This window comes from Propithecus coquereli, unplaced genomic scaffold (genome assembly GCF_000956105.1).
Source record: "Propithecus coquereli isolate 6110/MARCELLA unplaced genomic scaffold, Pcoq_1.0 Scaffold116, whole genome shotgun sequence".
Classification (NCBI taxonomy): domain Eukaryota; kingdom Metazoa; phylum Chordata; class Mammalia; order Primates; family Indriidae; genus Propithecus; species Propithecus coquereli.
In genome coordinates, this window is record NW_012135636.1 from 4,185,689 (window position 1) to 4,205,947 (window position 20,259).

Sequence of the window (20,259 nt, forward strand, 5' to 3'; positions counted from 1 at the left end):
TTTATGTATTTTAGATCATTGGTTCCCAAATCTATTTGCTCATCAGAATCACCTAGGAGGTTTTGTGGGTGTGTTTGTTTTAATGTAGATTCCTGTGCTCTACTCCAGACCTAGCCCAAAAGAGAATCTTAGAGGTAGTGTCCAACAATCTGCATTTTTTAAAAAAGTTGATTTTTGAAGATTAGCTAGGCTTAGGAGCCACTGTTATAAACTGTAAGCTTTTTAGAAATTCAGAAACTATCCAAATCTGTCAGGGCTGAGAAGTCAAGGAAAGTTCTATGGCAGAAGTGGGATTTGACTAAGCAGAGTCAACTGACAACTGTAATAGACTATAGACTGATGGATAGAGGAAGGGCACAGGTCCTCTGGGTCTGAGCAAGAATACGACAAAGGTAAAAGGCAACATGAGCTGGAGCATTTGTGATCCTCTGAGATGATTAGACTCTGGGAACGCAGAGAAGATGCAGTGAGGAATGACAGGAAATAGGTTAGACAAGAGGCATCTTACAATTAATTTCAATAAGTAATAGCTCAAGCTTCAAGATGGGTGAGTGTGAAACAAAGAACATGAGAAAAGGTGTCATGACCCTCCCAGCTCTGAACTCACCAGCTAAAGCCCCTAGAAAGGTGATTCTGGGAAGTGATTTGTGATAAATAAGATTTTGTCCGATCTGTAATTCTAGGGAAAATAAAGGAAGAAAACTAACTGGCATATAAGATTTTTTGCAGATCTAACCTTTATGATTCTCTTCATAAGTCCCACCATTTTATCACTTCCAATGAGTCCCTTGAAGTATTCTTTGCTGTTCTTTGAATCCTACTTCTCTCCATTATGGAAAGAATGAATTGCCAAGTAATGTGGGCAATAGTAGGTGATTTTTTTCATTAATCTCACAATAGGAAGTCCTTCGTCTACATTCTAGTAGCAGTCAACCTGGTACAATATGCACCTTTCTCCAAGGTTTGCTCTAGAGACTTTGTGACCTTAATACATATTTTTTGACAAAGATAAAGCCTTAACACACATGCACACACACACAAGATAGATTCATATGTCACACTGACCTAAAAGAATAAAACTCTGCAGTAAACAACATGTTACATAAATCTGCCGTGACAAGCATTTCTGTGGTAGTAGCCATTTTTCCCAAGTGACTTAGTGATATATGAAGACTAATACACTCATGGGATAAAGACTGCACCTTCTATTTCCAAGTACACTTGACACAATCCAAAATCAATTTTCTCCTCCTTTTGAAGTTAGTTTCAATCTGTCAAGATTCATCCCCCTTTGGCCTCATCTCTAGCTATGTCCCTTTTTCCCGTCATATTATTTAAAGACTACCATTACAAATCACAGACATGAAGATTCAACAGAAAATAAAATGTTGCTGAAAGAAAATTTAGTATTACCCACTTTAAAATGGTCTTGCTGAAAGTTCATGAGATTATTCCCAGGAACAATTCTTTAGTTATTTTCTATAAAGTAAAGAACAATGTCCAAAGGAGATTTCAAGGACAAAGGAATTATGATAAAGGTCCACAAATGAAGTTAAAAAGCAAGATGAAGTTAATAAAGCCTCTTTTTCTTAAATCTGCTTAGCGCTACGACTCTGTACTATATTAGGGATATCTGATGGCTTATCGAGTTCCTAATAAAAGACCTGCAGGATAAAAGCTGCAGAGGAAATAGAATGATTTACTCTGGAAGCCCTAGTTCTGTTCCTCTTCTATGATTTGTGTCCTGACAAATGATCTCTTTAAAGGTGGGGCCAGGATATAGTGGAACTGACTGAACTGACTTCCTATAAAAAAATCCCTAAGTAAAGAGCACCAGTACCAAACCCATTAATTGTTTTCTAACCTATGGTTATTAGCGTTAAGGATTTAAAAAAAAAAAGCAAATAACAGAAGTTCAAAAGCTAACAAGCTGCTAGAAAAGGATATTGTCACAAGACAATAAAGCCAGTATATACTTGTCACAATAGCCAAAAAGCTGGGCACATATGTGATAAATAAAAAAGACAGGGGTCTTTCTTGGCTGTAAATTATCAGGGATGGTTTTGTGAAACATCAGATCTGAACTGGACTTTAAGAGATCAGCAAAGTTAAAGCTTTAATATTTTGAGGGTGCCCCCTGAGTGTCCTGTCAATCTATCACCTAAGTGGATTTTACATTTTCTCCCTTCTCTCCATCTCCTCTGCCACTGCCCTAGTTCCAGCCACCAACATCCTTCACCTAAATGCCTGCTGTTGCAGGCATTTGCTGTTGCCTTCTTTCTGCCTCCACTTTGGCCTCTCTGCCCCTTGATTGTGTTGGCCTACCTTCAGTTCCTGGAACATATCAAGCCCTCTGCACCTCATTACCCTTGTCTGCTGTTTTTATTGTTATAGAATGTCTAGCACATAGTAGCTGCCCAATAAATAGATATTGACTCAATGAATGATTGTTTCTTTTTCTGGTTTGTAAGCCCTACAAGGACAGAGAAAGTTTGTTTTTTCCCCCCACTGCATTCCCAGAAGCTAGCACAGCACCTAAGGTGAGTGGGTGTGCCACAAATAGTGACTGAAAAAAGAAAAGAAGAAAGGAAGGATTGAATAAACAAATACCAAATCTGCTGCATGAGTTTTGTAAGGACATGTCATTATCCTTGCTATTATTATGATAATTCTTAGTTCCCTTTAGAAGCATATAATAACACTATGACCCATCTTGGAATAAAGACAGGAAAGTCTATGCTAGTATTTACCTGTTAGACTTGTCTTATAATTATCTACTTGGCTAAATATACTATTTTGAAAAATAATGAATAGTAATAAAAATTTCTTAATCTCACCTGAATTATCATTAATACCTACTGTCTGTATTTCCAAATGCTAATAACTAAATATGCATGTTTTCAAGTCATTTTAACAAGCCTTTCACATGGATATTAAAAAGGCTAGGTACATAACAGAAACTGTCTTATTAACATCCATGTAAGGTGGTTTGATTCCTATAAAATAATTGCATATGCTTAGAGAAACACCATGTTTTTAATGCTGGAAGTAATATTACAGTGACACTAGCAAAATAAATTGCACTTTTTTATTACAGAGAGACACATGCCATTATCTGTTGGATTTAACAAACATACAACATCAAGGCTGTTTCATATTTAGTACCCCAGGGTATATCATGTGTAGTAATAATGTATTATGAAAGGAAAATTGTTTTAGACCCTTCCTTATAAATTATTCTTTCTTTCCCATTCTCTGTGTGATTTTTTTAACTAATTTTTTAAGCACAGAGATGTGCATCGCACTTGACCATAGTAACAAAATCATATTTTAGCGCACTAGGAACAGTATAGTATAAAAACAGTGCAAATACACAAAACAGGATGAGAGGATTTTACTATGACATCAAGAGAGCTGCAAAGACCTCTCTTGGGTAAGAATTTAAAAGCATATGATATACCTTGTGGGGTATATATAAGATTTGCAAAGTATACATAAATATGGCCTCATTCGATACAATAGAAATTTTATTCTCATAAATGATTCTATCAAATATTTTTCTCAAATCAAAATATCAAATATTTTTCTCAAAAATTGAATTTATTTTAAGATGAAAATAAATGCAACTTGAGTAAAGGAAATTGGAACTAAAGTTTCCTAAAAGTGCATCTGTGATTTTGTTCTAAGAGTACCGGTCCAGTTTTCACAAGGTAAGATTCTTCCAAGAATAGTACATTGACATCTCAGGAGTTGTTTATCTGGAATTATAAATGACCTTGATGATTCTCTTTGCTATCAATTCTTATGATTAATTGATCTTCTGCTGATGTGTTAACAATATAGACCTTCTCTTATAGTAAACTATCCAGTTTCATTCTTTGCTTTTCTTCCTGACCATTAAAAATAACACAATATACATGATCTTTTAAAATTCAATGGGTTTACAAATTAGGCTTTCTATACCAATTTAAATAACTTTCTTCCAACTAGAGAGAAAATTAGAAAACATAGAAAAGCACCAAAATAACACCATAATTCTGCCTTCAAAAGTTAATCACTAGTAATATTTTCATGTGTCCTTTTCTATTTAATGCATTTTAAGCAGTCATTTATTTAATTAGTCAACAAATATTTATTGATTTTCCACTATGTGCTAGCCATTATTCGAGGTACTGGCAATACCATAACGAACAGAACAAAGATGCCTGGCCCCAAAGAACTAACATACCAGTAATGAAGACAGCCAATAAACAAATATATAATATAGGAGTATAAGTACTCTAATGAAAAAGGACTTCAGCTAAATAGTGTTATTTACAGAAATGGGGAACACTAGGAAAAGAAAACATTGGAGGAAATCAAGAATCTGGTTTTAGACATGTTCAGTTGACAAGGGCTGTTAGGTTACCTGGTAGTGATGGCACCATACTGTTCCTAATGGTTTGTAGTCTACATCTCTACTTGGCCTTTTATGGGTATTTTCCCATTTAAAAATAAATATTTCTACATGGTGATATTAAAAGCCTACCTAGACATCTACCAAAACTTACTTAACTGATTACCTATTGCTGAATATTTGTTTACTTTTTTAATAATTGTAAATAACTTCAGCATAAGTTCTTTTACATATATATTTATAGAAATTCCTAATTATTTTGTTATACTAATTCCTAAATGTGAAAATACTTGATCAAAGTATATGTACATTTTAATGCTTTTGATTTCTATTGCCAATTTTTTTCCAGAAAGATATATCAATTTCATACCCACTAACTTGCCACTCAATATTTTCTTATCTTTTCTTTTTTAAAACACAAAACATTTCTTTGCTATTTTTAAAATAATACAGAAATTGTAGCTAATATTTATTGAGAAATTACTACTTGCAAACAATATGCTACATCCTTGCATGTATCATTTCTTCGAAAGTCAAGAAATCTAAGGTTTTAGAGAGCTAAATAAATTGCCAAAGTTCCCTCAGCTATTATTAAGTCAGAGCTAAGAATTGAATTCAAGTCATCTGGTTTCATAACCTCTTTCTATTAAATCTCAACACTATATGCAATTTAGTCAATTGATAACTGCCTGATACTAGTGTTTAAATGAAATTTGTGATATTAATATATTGTCATATGTTTACTGCCTACTTGTAAGTTTAAGACTATTGGTTCATTCATGTATTTTACTGATTCCACACCGTGAGAAACTCGGTGGAAATGATGTTGAGTAAAAACAGAGATGGGCTCTAACCTCATGGAAGACACAGTCCAGAGCAGGAAAGATAACAAACTCAGGTTAGAAAAAGAACTGCAGGCAGAGTCCAGCAAAGATTTGTGTTTTAAATCCATCCCAGTATTAGCAATTGTGAAAGGTCAGGGCCAGGACTGCTGCTTGGAAGGGCTAGAGGCCCAACTCCATAATAAGTTTAAGAGCCCTAAGCTCTATGTCTCAACCAGAAACCCCATTCCCACAACCCAGAAATTAGGCCTGAGTTATGGGGCAGCCACAGAACAAGTGCATTGTTGGGAGACAGTGTTTGGCGGTAGGACATAATGATGTGGCTTCCTAGGTTGGAAGGGGATAAAAATATGAGCATGAGAAGACTCATAGCTCCTATGCCTGGCAGACCCCCACCCATGCTGGCCACATGAACCAACAGACCCAGGGTGCTCCTTCTCATGGGACAAGGAAGCCACAGAGCAGCCAACTACTTCACCAAGATAACCTTTGTCCTCTCTAGTTGAGAGCTACATTGCTATAGACCCACTAACCTTGCAGCTATATTGGGTTTCTATAGCCTGAAAAAGTGGCATTTTACAGAGAGGAAAGCAGAAACTCTAAATCAACAAGATTATGAACAAAGTGACATTTGACCAATCCCATCATCAAGATTGAATACAATATGCAACTAAGAAAGATTTCCTGGAAAAAAAAAAGAAATCAAAAATTCTCAGTCATTCCTACCATGAATAAAACACTGAAGGTATCAGCTGAACAGACAGCTGAACAGAGAGGCATCCATACCAGAACAGATCTGAGAGTATCATCTTACACACACTGAGGAATTGTTTTGAGTTCTTAGGAATCAGCTGCTTAGAGTGAAGAAACTAGAAGTTTGCCAGATCACTGTACTGCCTGTACAGGGTTGTATTTATCATCATTTAGCTAATGTAGACTCAAGTGTATGTAGTCTCATATGAAAATATAGATTCAAACCAGACTTGGTGGCTCACACCTGTAATCTCAGCACTTTGGGAGGCTGAAGTAGAAGGATTGCTTGAGGCCAGGAGTTCAAGACCAGCCTCAGCAACCTACTGAGTCATCTGTCTCCATGAAAAATAAAAAAAATTAGCTGTGTGTGGTGGTGCATGCCTATAATCCCAGCACTTTGGGAGGCCAAGGTGGGAGGAACCCGTGAGCCCAGGAGTCAAAAACCAGCCTGGCCAACATAGCAAGACCTCCATCTCTACAAAAATTTTTTAAAAAATATTGAACTGGGCATGGTGGCACATGCCTGTAGTCCCAGCTACTTGGGAGGCTGAGGCAGGAGGATGGCTTGAGCCCGGGAGCTTGAGGTTGCTGCAAGCTAAAATGACACCACTGCATTCCAACCTGGTGACAGAGCAAGACCCTGTCTCCAAAAAAAAAAAAAGGATTCAATCATTCTCATCAAATCCTTTCGTCACCTTCCTAAAATTCAGGCTAAGGATCTCCCTCCCCTAGTGTTATTTTACATAAATCCCTGACAGTGAAGTCATGCTCTAGCACCCAAAATGAATAAAACCAGATGTATAACCTCTCTTACAGAATACTGTCTTACAGGCTTATTTCTCCTAGGCATGCTACAACTGCCCTTTCATATTCATTATTTCACTTCTTCCTTAAGTCTTAAGAATTATGCTGGGACAGATATTATAAAACCTCCATTAAAAATGAAGAAACTGAGGCTCAAAATGGCTGACTTGTCTAAGGTTACACAGCCATTAAATGAGGCCTGGAACTCTGGCTCCTATTCAACCGCAAACCCAGTTCTTTTCATTTCATCAGACTTTTGCACTTCACCATGATTTTGAAGTAATATACATACCAATTCTTCAGTTCAATAAGTTTATCATGAAACTTGCTTTTTAAAATGGAAGTACCACAGTTGGTCATGGAGGCTATAAAAACTCTCCCCATGGCTTTGAGAGCCTTGTTTACTGCTCATTGATCGCCATGACAATGCTACCATAAATAACCCCAGATAGATTGCTATGTATAATCACAGAAGACATCCATATGCATGAGTCACCTGCCAGCTCTCCAATCCCATCATTTCTAATACCTGTCAAACATGTCATCAAGGACTCTGAGTTTATGACACAAACAAAACTTACTCTTTCAGGAAGTTGAAAATCATGCAGTGCTACACAGATTAGTGGTTGAGGAAAACAAAATAAGTAATGCCCACTATTTGGGAGGAAGAATGCACATGGATTTGTCAGGTCATTTGGGGCTATTCTTTGTCCTACCCCCACAGTGTAAGGATAAGAGGATAGAAATTCAAATCTACTTTTCACTTGTTGAACAATTTCCACTGACTCATTTCACACAAGCCATAAGAGGCAAGGCACAGAATTCTCTCTCGGAATCTTCTAGAACAGACTACCAAATGGCAACTTAACCCTGATGTGGTGTATGTCAACCACAGCAATTTTTCAGGAAAATGACAAATTGGTCACATGAGCAGGATTAGTTGTGATGGGTCAGTATGACCAGGAAGATGTTTAGATTGAGGAAGCCAGAAAGGAACCAGAAGTCAGGAAAGATGGGCTAGCTTCCAGGTGGCAAAGTAAGCAATGTGTAATTATTCAAACCCAGGAACAAGAAAGAGAATGAGATTCCAACAGGCAAGTGCCAGGAATCAAACAATTAACCACAGCGAAAAGGAGGCAGAAAACAGTAATTTATGTAGGCAATCCGTAGGCAGAAAAAAGCAAGTAGTAGAAGTCCCAGCAAATAAAAGTTCCAAAACCTGGGGAGACAAGTGAGTCAGTTCAAGGCATCAGTAGTCAAGGCACCGTATTGTAAATCTGACTCTGATACAAGATTTGTCTCACTGAAGGGCCTGTTAGATACTGGCTGCCAAGTCTCAGTACACAGCCACAAAGAGATAAGTGGCTTCAACTGTCTCAGAAACAGCCACTGGTGGTTCTGAAAAACTAGCCAAAAATATAAGCTCAAATAAGAGTAGGTTTGCATTTTTAATTAATCTAGTTAAGTATATTATAAATATAAAAAAGAATAAATGCATGTACCATTGAAATATAAGCCTAATAATGCACAAATCTGTACCTCTGAATCTATTTCACTCATCTATGTAGAAAATGACCAATATGGGTAACAATAATGATGATAGTAATAATAGTAAGAACCAACATTGCTCTGTGCCAGGCACCTTTTATGTATGACGTGAAATTAACAGTAACAATACTAATGGCTAATTTTACTGAGCACTTGTTAACCACCACCTCTGTTTCTAGGTGCTTCCTGTAATGTCTTTTATTGCCCCCCACAGTTCTCAGCAAGATCAAGGGCCTAAACCATTGTCAAGCCATACTGCCTGGGGCTGTCACACAGGGAGCATTTCATAGCTTCGCTGGCCTGGGCAGCCTTTCTATCCCCACTAAGTCATGTTAAGCAACTGTTCCCCAGCAAACAGCTCTGGGCTTCATCTCTTCCATTGTAAAATTGCTGTGGCACAAAAGAGCTAAGCATTAAAGAGAAATCACAGTCAGCCTGGTTAAAAATATATATATATATATATATATTATTATACTCAAGATCTGGTATTCTAACGAACTGCACTTTGGGAGAAGTTGGGCCCTGTGATCTCTTTAAGGTCAGTGACTTGTTATATCACCAGAGTTTGCAAAAATGTCTTACTTATTAGAAGTGCTTATTATTTGTTGAATAAATGAATGAATAAGTGAATAAGCAATGAAAAAAATTCTCAGCAAGATACTTTTATTATCTCCATTTTACAGATGAGGCACAGATGCATTCTCAAGGTCACATAGTGAGGGAGTCTGGATTTGAACCCATGTTTTCCAACCTAGGAGGAAAAGCTAACATGACACCAGATTTTATGATGGATTAAAAGAGAGAGAAAAATGCTTGCTTCACCCTCCAAAATCTCCCTTTTTGTTTAATTCTGATTTTGTCTAGCAAAGAGCGTAAAACTCTCAACTTCCCTCCACCATCATCTCCTTCTCCTGATGTGAAAATGCCAAAGGTGGAAAAGTGACAAGGAATTAACATTTACTGAACGCCTACTTAATGCCAGGTTCTATGCTCAATACTTTGTATGTGTGATCCAGTTCAGCAGCCCCTTTGGGGCACCTTTAAAATGTTCAGTCCTCCATTCAGGTCTCTCCAGAGCCAGGGCAGGAGATCAGAGTGTCCCCTTACTAGCAGCTAGTGTTGCACAAAGTGTTGCAAATACCAAATCATGCTCAAAGGTCATAGCCAGAAAGGTGGGTTTCAGAGGGTGAGGTAGGTCAGAAATGGAAGGTAAAAACAGGAAGGGAACTGTGACAATCTCAAGGAACACTACAGAAAATGAGCTTTCTGGTGAGTCCCTATTCACTCATGATAGCCCTTGGTCTGAGTGGGTCAGAGGTATTTGAAAGATAAAGGTATTTGAACTTCTGAAGGCTGGGCCAAACTTTGCTTTCGACACTTCCTGTGTGATAAGTGGGTATCAAATTCACTCAACACTGTCTTTCCAAACAATAACAAATATATTGGGGTAGTAACTCCTTGTCCATAACCGGATGCTGAAAAATTAGAACGAACTGGAAATATATTTTTTAAAAATGAGGATTGAATATTATCAGGAGGTGTGAACAGAGAATTAAGTGGCTTTCTCCATTCAGTCTACTCTAACCTTTCTCGTGTGGGCACCTCACACGTTAAGAAGGGACAAGAAAGCAACCAATTAAACATCTGTCACCACTTTTCCTTTATTGTTTTATTTGAAACAACTTTCCATTTCCTTCTAAATGAGAGTTGATTATTCAAGGGAGAGCTGGTTGCATTGTACATGACTTTGGGCTGGCCCAGACAAACATTAATCAGCCTCCATTAATCAACAGTGAAGCCCGCAGGTTCAACAAGATGGAAAAGGAACATTTTCACAATGGTTCATCAAAGCTGCCTGTGTGAGCATTGCATTAGCTGACAGTAACAAGATTAATGAATCTAGCCACCTGGGTGGTACTTTGAACATTACCCTCAAGCCGATTTTCTGACATTGCTAACGAAGGAGCCAAAAATCACATAATGAAACGTATCATATCTATGTCTATGTAGGAACAGACCTTGTCCATCACTGAATGTGGGAAATGCTTCATGTTTTACTTGAATCTTAATTTCTCAGGTCTTTGTTAAAAGGGGGTGACTACTCCAACAGACTTTATGATACAAATCTGGTTAGATCATGAGCTCTAACCCTCATCAGGAGCCCAAATATTTTTTCCATTTCTGCTCTTTTTGCTGACAGAACTCCACAGTATTTATAACTCAAGAGGTATTATACCAAGTGGCCATTTCCTTCACGGTCATCCATAGTTACTCAAACAATGAACTTCTCTCTCTCATCTGTTACCACATGCCCTCACATGCCATTGTCCCCAGCCTCATGGAGAAGCTCATCCATCCCTAAACACAACATGCAATTCTGTGCCTTTGCTCATTGTATTACTCATTGTGGCACTTATTTCATTCTCCCCAACATTGTTTCTTGTTAGCTGTTTATTCATCTCTTTCCACTAATGTACTGTGAGTTCCTTAGAAACAAGGACTCTGTCAGACTCATCTTGCATGACCCATAGCACCTAGACAGTCTTGTGTGTCATAGCCATCACTCATTCTGTATCTGCAGTGCCTAGCACAGTGCTATACACAGTAGACATTCAATAAATAAGAATAAATGAATTTTCTCTTTCTGATGCTGCCATTTTCTCATTTTCCTTGAATACCTTTTTTCCTCTTCTTGAACTCTCTTCCTTTCCCTTTTTTCTGTCCCACATCAATTGACCTTTTTTCAAGCTTCCTTAAAAGTATAGTTTGCTTCTTCTCTTACTCCCTCTCCTGTATTCTTTGCAAACAAACACTGAAAGCTTCAGGTATGAAGTTGTACCTATATTCCAACAATCTCAAAGTCTATCTGTAGCCCAGACCTCCCTGCTGAGCTTCAGTCCTGCATGCCCAGATGCTTCCTTGATGTCTCTAATGGCTGTCCCACAGGCAGCCCAAATGCAATGACCCATCTAAAGATGCCTCACCCCACATCAAATCAGTCTCCAAATCTTGTAGATTAGACTGGCTCAACATTTCCCTTTCTGTCACTTCCATTATTGAGCCAGGCTGCCACTTGCCAGGATGATGATAACAGTGATGGCGGGTGTGAGGTAGAGTCAAGGATGATGGATGATGATGATGTGATGATGGTAACACAACAACAATAGCAGCAACTTAATCATTTTGTCCAATGGTGGATCTAGGCTCATTCCCACCACTCCTCTACATTCTCTTTTTGATCTACCATACTAAATTAAATCTCCCCAATTTCATGTGATATTTCCTGTGTTGTTTCTTTCTCTACATTGTTCTCTCAGCCAGCAGTATCACATCCAGTTTGTTCTCACTCATCCTTTAAAACTTAAGTTAAGCCACCACCTCCTATAGGAAGATATCCAAGATATCCTTTGTGCTCCAATGGCACAGCAAGTGTACCTTTCCCATCACACTTGTATTGAGATAAAACTGGGGGAGAGAAACTAAGGGTTTTCCTTGCTGATTTCCTTGACTTTTCTCTTGCACAATCGAGTCAGTGGTCTTCATTGCTCAAGGAAAAGGAACACATACATGTCCACAAACATATACACACATGCACACCAGGAACTAAAGAGTCATATGACTTTATAAATAGAAACTGCATATTATATTGCTCTCCGCAATGACTAATTTGAATTATTCAGAGTGCATGGGAACTTAGGATCAATTTTTAAAATATAAAACTATATATTCAGTCATATTAGGTATCATTTCCTTACTTATGTAGTATGAGCAGACGCCATACTATACAACTCTTTCTGGGTAAAATGAAGAAATGAATGAATCTCAACTAAGTTATTCTACAGCACTGAGATGTTCTTGAGACTGCCATAGCTACAGTTAATCTCAAAGTAACTTTAAAAGCAATAAAATATCTAATAGATTTGCAAGGTAGTCAGATTTAGGTTACATCCTTTAGACCAAAGCAATTACATACAAGCTACAGTATGACTGTGAGATCTGTAATGGCCACTGATGATGCATGGGGCTCCTTGAATAGTTTCATCAATGTTGCTAAACACTAAATGATGAGACAGATAGATCGCCAATATCCAGGGCCTGAAATGTAATCAATACTACAACACAGAAACTAGGTTTATTACATTTCAAAGTGGCTGGGTTTAAATGGATAGCAGCAGAATACAAAATCAGTTCTTTATGTACTTTTATGAGGGAACATAGAAGAAACCCTTAACAAATAGGATAAAAATGCAGCTTCCCAAGCAAGAAAAAATTTTGACTGAGCAGCTTCTCTTGACTCAAGGACTGCGCTAGACGTAAGAGCTGAGATTTGCTGAAAAATAGCACAAGCAGACGAGCCCACGGTAGTGAGGAATGCGGGAGGTATGGGATCTAGTTGACTAAGTTTTCAAGATGACCACTCATCAATGTACACAAACTCCTTGAAAAAAAATGCTCCTAAAAGAAAGCTATTCAATTGTTGAGGTTTTTAGTACAGAAGTAATTACCTCCTAAATTATTTTGAAAACAACTATTTTTTATTTCAAAATAATAAGGAGGTACAAATGTTTTTGTTACATGGCTGGCTTTTACAGTGCTTAACTCAGGGCTATTAGTGTGCCCGTCACCCTGAATAGTGTTCACTGTACCTGTTAGGTAGGTTTTTACCTCTCCCCACCTGCCCTCTCCCCCCTTCTTGATTTCCAATGACTTTTACTTCTCTCCCTCTGTGCCCATATGTGCCCATGATTAGTTCCAAATTATTACAGAGTACACATGGTGTTTGTTTTTCCTTTCCTAGGATACTTCACTTAGGATAATAGTCTCCAGTTCCATCCAAGTTACTTCAAAAGACATTAATTCATTCCTTTTCATGGCTGAGTAGTACTCCATGGTATACCACATTTGTTAATCCACTCATGAATTGATGGGCACTTAGGTTGATTTCACATCTTTGCTATTGTGAATTGTGCTGCAATAAACATTCGAGTGCAGGTGTCTTTTTGACAGACTTCTTTTCCTTTGGGTAGATATCCAGTAGTGGGATTGCTGGGTTGAATGGTAAGTCTACATTTATTTCTTTAAAGAATCTTCACACTGTTCTGTAGAGGTTGTACTAATTTGCATCCCCACCAACAGTGTACGATCCTTTCTGTCTGCATCCACACCAGCACCTACTGACTTTTTGACTTTTAAATAATGGCTATTCTGACAGGGTAAAGTGATATCTCATTATGGTTTTAATTTGCTTTTCCTTGATGATTAGTGATGTTGAGCATTTTTTCACATGTTTATTGGCCATTTGTCTATCTTCTTTTGAAAAACTTCTGCTCATGTCTTTTCCCCACTTTTTAATGGGGTTGTTTTTTTCTTGCTGGTTTGAGTTCTGTGTAGATTCTGGATATTAGCCCTTTATTGATGTATAGTTTGGAAATATTTTCTCCCATTCTGTAGATTGTCTATTGTTGATTATTTCCTTTGCTGCGCAGAAGCTTTTTAATTTATTTATTTTTAGTGTTGCTGTAATTGCCTTTGGGATCTTAGTCATAAATTCTTTGTCTAGGCCAATGTCTAGAAGAGATTTTCCTACATTTTCATCTAGAATTTTTATGATTTCATGCCTTAAATTTAAGACTTTTATCCATCTTGAATTAATTTTTGTAAATGGCAAGAGATAGGGGTCCTGTTTCAATCTTCTGCATGTGGCTGTCCAGTTTTCCCACCACCATTTATTAAATAGGGTTTCCTTTTCCCAGTGTATGTTTCTGTCTGCTTTGTCAAAGATCAGTTGGTTGTAGGTAGATGGTTTTATATCTGGGTTCTCTGTTCTGTTCCATTGGTCTACGTCTCTCATTTTTGTTTTTGTTTTTTTTTTTTTGCCAATACGTTTCTGTTTTAGTTACTATAGCCTTGTAGTATAATTTGAAGTCTGGTAATACAATGCCTCCAGATTTATTCTTTTTACTTAAGATTGCTTTGGCTACTTGGGCTCATTTCTGGATCCAAACAAAGCATAGGATTATTTTTTTCTAGATCTATGAAATATGATGTTGGGATTTTGATGGGGATTGCATTGAATCTGCAAATATTTTAGGCAGAATGGACATTTTAACAATGTTGATTCTGCCAATTCATGAGCATGATATGTTTTTCCATTTGTTTGTGTCATCTGCAATTTCTTTCCTCAATGTTTCATAGTTCTCCTTATAGAGATCTTTCACCTCCTTGGTTAAGTATATTCCTAAATATTTTATTTTCTTTGTAGCTATTGTGAATAGTTTCGAGTCTTTGTTCTGACTCTTGGCTTGAGTGTTACTAGTATATAGAAACACTATTGATTTGTGTATGTTCATTTTGTAATCTGAGACTTTGCTGAATTTATTTATCAATTCTAGGAGTCTTTTGGTGGAGTCTTTGGGATTTTTTTAGATATGAGATCATATTGTCAGTGAAAAGTAGTACCCTATATCTAATTTGGATTCTTTTTATTTCTTACTCTTGCCTGATTGCTCTGGCTACGACTTCTAGTACTATGTTGGATAGAAGTGGAGACAGTGGGCACTCTTGTCTTGTTTCAGTCCTTAGGGGGAATGCTTTCAACTTTTACCCATTCAGTATGATGTTGCCTATGGTTTTGTCATATATGGCTTTTATAATTTTGAAGTATATTCCTTCTATGCCTAGTTTGCAGAGCGTTTTTACCAGAAAAGGGTGCTGGATTTTGTCGAATGCTTTTTCTGCATCTATCAAGATCATCATATTATCTTTGTTCTTGCTTCTGTTCATGTGGTGAAACACGTTTATTGATTTACATATGTTAAACCATGCTTGCATCCCTGGATAAAGCCCACTTGGTCATCATAGATTATTTTTGTTGATGTGCTGCTGAATTTGGTTTGATAGTATTTTGTTGAGGATTTTTGCATCTATATTCATAACAGATATTGATCTGTTTTTTGTTGTATCCTTTCCAGACTTTGGTATCAAGGTAATACCAAGGTGATACTGGCTTTATAGAATAAGTTAGGGAGGATTCCCTCCTTCTCACTGTTATGGAATAATTTCTGTAGGATGGGTACCAGCTCTTCTTTGTAGGTCTGGTAGTGTTCAGCTGTGAATTCATCTGGTCCAGGGCTTTTCTTTGTTGTGAGATTTTTTATTACTGCTTTGATCTCACTGCTCATTATTGGTTGAGAGTTCTATTTCTTCCTGATTCAGTTTTGGGAGGTTGTGTGTTTCCAGGAATTTGTCCATTTCCTCTATCTTTTTTGGTTTATGGACATAGAAGTTTTTGTAGTATTCATGGATGATATTTTGTATTTCTGTGGTATCAGTTGTAATATCTCCTTTTTCATTTCTGATTGAGCTTATTTGGGACCTTTCTCTTCTATTCCTGGTCAATGTAGCAAGCAGTCTATCAATTTTGTTTACCTTTTAAAAGAACCAACCATGTTTTGATATTCCCTAAATGACACTTTCATTTCTTTAAGTTCTGTTATATTCTTTTTATGTTGTCTAGCTCTTTAGCAACTTTTTCATTTTTTTCATTGATTTCCTAAAATATTCTTTTGGCTTCTTTTTGTTGGTTTTGAACTTTCTTTTCAATTCCATTCATCTTGTTTGCCAATCCATATTCTGAATTCCATTTCTGTCATTTTGACAATTTTATTTTGGTTAGAGTCCCCTACTGTAATTCCATTGTGAACTCTTGGGGGTGTCAAACTATTTCATTTTTTCATGTTGCCAGAGTTCTTTTGCTGGTTTCTTCTCATCTGAATCCTATTCTCTTAGCTCAAGGCTAATAGATTTGCAGGGCACCTGTTCTCCTTTGCTGGGAACTCTCCTACTTAGTGAGAAGAAAGGAAGGTTCCTAGACGGCACTTTTGTGTCCTAGTCTGGAATGTTGCCCAGCAGGGGAGGGGAGGGTTCACTGAGAGCCTGTAAGGCAGCTCTTCTGTTTTTTCCCATTGCCCTGTGATTGTCACAATTCAATCCATGATCTTCATGTGGGGTGGTGGGTTCCAAATTGTTGTTGGAACATTGAATTGGGGGATGGGTGAGACCCTCTGCACAGAGGCTGGTTCTCTGGGAGATCACTCTGTCCAGAGTCTCCCCACAGAGGTGACAGTGGCAGCTGGGTGAGGCTATCTAGGTAGTGGTCATGGGTGACCCAGCTGTGGGGGTTTGCTCAAACCAGATCCAGATGTAAGGGCAGCTCAAGGCTGGGTGAGTATCCCTGATGGAGCATTGGACCTCCAGACTGTTCCGCAGGCCCAGAGGCAGTGGTGCAGGGAGAATTGGGGTGGATTCTTGGGGTCCAGGTGCAATGCTAGAATCTTGGGGGTGGCATTGTGGGCCATAGCTCTGGAGCCACAGGAGTGAAGCCTCAGGCCGAGGTGCAGCAAGAGCCTCAGAGACAGAACTGGGGACCATGGAGGCAGAGCCCCACAGGTGGAGAGCTGTTCCAGTGGCACAGGGTCTACAGATGCTGAGCCATACAGGCAGAGGTTGGTTGCAGCAGCCCAGAAACTGTGGTGGTGGGTCAGGGGCACCAGACAGCCAGGGTTCTCCCTCCACCTAGGTCCTGCTGAGGGAGTTGCCCAAGGCTTCCCAGGTGGTACATGCGGTGCCTGAGGCACCTCTTCTGCTCAGAGCCCATGCTTGCGGGGAGGTGTGCTTGGATCCCAGTCACAGGGCACGGCACAGGGATCATCCACTCTGCCCGCTCCCTCCCCTGCCCAGTGTGTGCAATGCACAGGCTGCCATTACAAAGCAGAGTCCCGTGCAGTCCTGGCAGTGTGCACCTGAGAGCTGAGGATGGTGTAAGCTTCAAAAACCCCAGATCAGCAGCCACCCAATCCCTGCTGCATCTGCTCTCCAGTGAAGTGTCTCTGCACAGACTCTAAGCAGCTCCTGGATCAGTCCAGAGGTCTGTGGTGGTGGAGGGAGCCCCCTCACAGCTCAGCCCACAGTGCCTGCAGGGTGAACGTGGAGTCCCAGTGCTCTCTCCTCCTGATCTTCCCCACATGTGGATGCCTCTCCACAGATCCCTTCAATCTTGCTGAATGAATTGCCCCATCACCTTCTCCTTCACTCAGAAGGTCCTCCATCACTTCTCCAGAGTTTCATAATGTTCTTTCCAAGAAGAGCCATCTGTAGGTAGGCCTGCAACTTTCGATCCTCTCCTTGAGAGTGGCATGTGGGCTGCTTCTAGTCCACAATCTTCCCCCATGAAAAAAACTATTTACTAACTAATAATTGGGTTTGTGTAATTAAATTCTACAAATTACCATCAAAATAAAGTTTGATTACATTTAATGTACATTATCTTTCACACACTGATTTTGTAAGGCAGAAGAAGACTAAGAGGCTGGGTTGCATAGATCAACAAGCTGCAATTGTGATGACTCCAGCAAGCCAAAAATAAGCCTTCTGGGAGCAGAGCATAGAAATATTCTCACAGCCTCCATTATATGTGCAAAAAGTAATCATAAGCCAAACATCACCTTCCCGCACAAAGGGTAAAAAAATCCACATACGTATATAACAGAGGTAAGTATAAAATGATAGGACTACATTTTTATACAACTTACAGTAAGTCTCATTGCTTTGTAATTGTAATAGGTATACCTTGAATTACAAACCTTAAAATTAATACCAAATAACCTTAATTTTCATCATGAGCTGCAAGAACTGATGAGGAAATCATAGATTACCAAGTACTTTCATATAGATTATCTCAGGTGATCCTTATAACATCACCCAGAGGTATTGTCTCCAATTTTAGCTGAAGAAACTAAGGTGCAAAAAGGTTTAATGGCTTGCCCAAGGTCATGCAACAGTTAAGCCTGAGCCAGAGCTTCACCATTAACTCTTCTGAATCCAGCATTTTTTCTAATGTACCCCTGCTACCTTCATATATCTATGTCTACCCAACTACATCTACATCCTATGAACCCACTTCTTCAATAAATACTTATTGAGCATCTACTATGTGCTTAGCACTGTATTAAATTCAGGATATTCAAAGATGAATCAGATAACCTTATTGACACCCCCAACAGAAGCACACAATCTGCTGGGAAGACAGTAACATCATCAGCATTATCAAAAGGACTAATTTTTTTTAGTATTTATCATGTGCAAGGCACTATTCTAAGTATTTTCAATCATTAGCTCAATTTAATCCCAGAAAAACTCTATAAATTGGGTAATATTACTATCACCAATATACAGATAAGAAAACTAAGGCAAAACCAAACTCACAAAGATTGATAAGCATCCAGCCAAGCTGTGCACCCTGCTCTGGCAGCATCTGCTTAGAGGACACAAGTGTTTTTCTAATTTGCATAAAAGCAAAGGCAATGGCAACTCTAAGAAAAATCAAGATTTTGGTTTCAGGCATGTTACGGAATTTTTTAGATATCTAAGTAATTTGTCAAGTAAGCAGTTGAAGAAACAAATTTGAAGATCCTTGAACAAGTCCCGAAAACATATATAATTGGGGAGTTTCCAGGTTAATTATACTATTTAAAATCATGAGACTAGATGAGTTTATCAGCAGCAGGAACAAATAAAGGAGAGATCCAAAGACTGAGGTCTGGAGTTGCCAATGTTAAGAGATCAGAAGGATGAAGAGAAACCAGCAAAGGAGACCAAGAAAGAATAACCAATGAAGAAGAAGGAAACTCAGGAGGTGTCCTGGAAAATGGAAGGAGATGGAATAATGTCAAATGCTGCTGACAGATCAAGTAAGGACTGAGACATCACCCCTGGAGTTAGCAATATGGCAGTCACTGGTGACTTTGACAAGAGCAGTTCTGGAGGAAGAGTAAGGAAGAAAGCTTAATTCAATTGGGTTTAAGAGAGAATGGGAAGTGAGGAATCAGAGACTGAGAAGAGACAACTCTTTTGCTGTAAAGGAAACAGAAAAATGGAGCAGTTGCTGACAGCGGTAGTGACTGTGATCTGTTATGTTGTAAGTTGGAAGAAATAACTGCATGTCTGTATACTAACAGAGATGATCCAGTAGAGAGAGGGGAAAATAAGAGCAAATTAGTGGAGTAATGTCCTTGAGTGGATAATAAAGGACAGGATCTAGGGGACAGTGGGAGGATTGGCAACAGCTAAGAGCACAGACGGTTCCCCCAAAAACAACAGGAGAAAAGGCAAAGTACAGAGCACTGACGCAGGTAGGCAGGTAGAAGTAGTGATGGAAATTCTGGCATGTCTATCCTGATCTATTTTCTCAGAAGAGTGGGAAGGTAAGTCATCACCTGAGAGTAAGGACTGCAAAATAGTGTAAGTGTTATTGGCAAAAAATTAAAGTCTAACACAAACACGAAAAAAAAAAGGAGTTATCAAGGTTGTGGAACAACAGAAATTCTCATTCACTAATGGTGGGCATGAAAATCAGTGAGTCCACTCAAAAAATAGTGACATTATTTAGTAAAGTCAAAGATGTGCATATCCTATGACCCAGCAATGCCATTCCAAGGCATTTATCCTATAGAATTGTGGAATTGTGTGTGCATGATCATGGTCCTATATAAGAATGATTATGGCATAATTGCTCTTATAGTATGATCAAAACAAATTTTTTTAAAGATATGGTAACCAGTTGCCAAGATAGTGGTTACCACTAGGAGGGAGGGAAGAGGCTAGGATCATAAATGACCATACTAGAAGATTTTAAAGTAATGGCATGTCCTCTTTCTTAACCCAGATGATTTGCTAAATTGTACATACATGTTTTATGTACTTTTATCTTACTTTTTGTTCTGTTTTGTTTTTATAGAGACGGGTCTCACTGTGTTGCCCAAGCTAGATTCAAATTCCTAGCCTCAAGCAATACTGCCTCCTCAGCCTCCCAATTAGCTGGGACTACAGGCATGTACCACATTGCTCAGCTCTATTTAA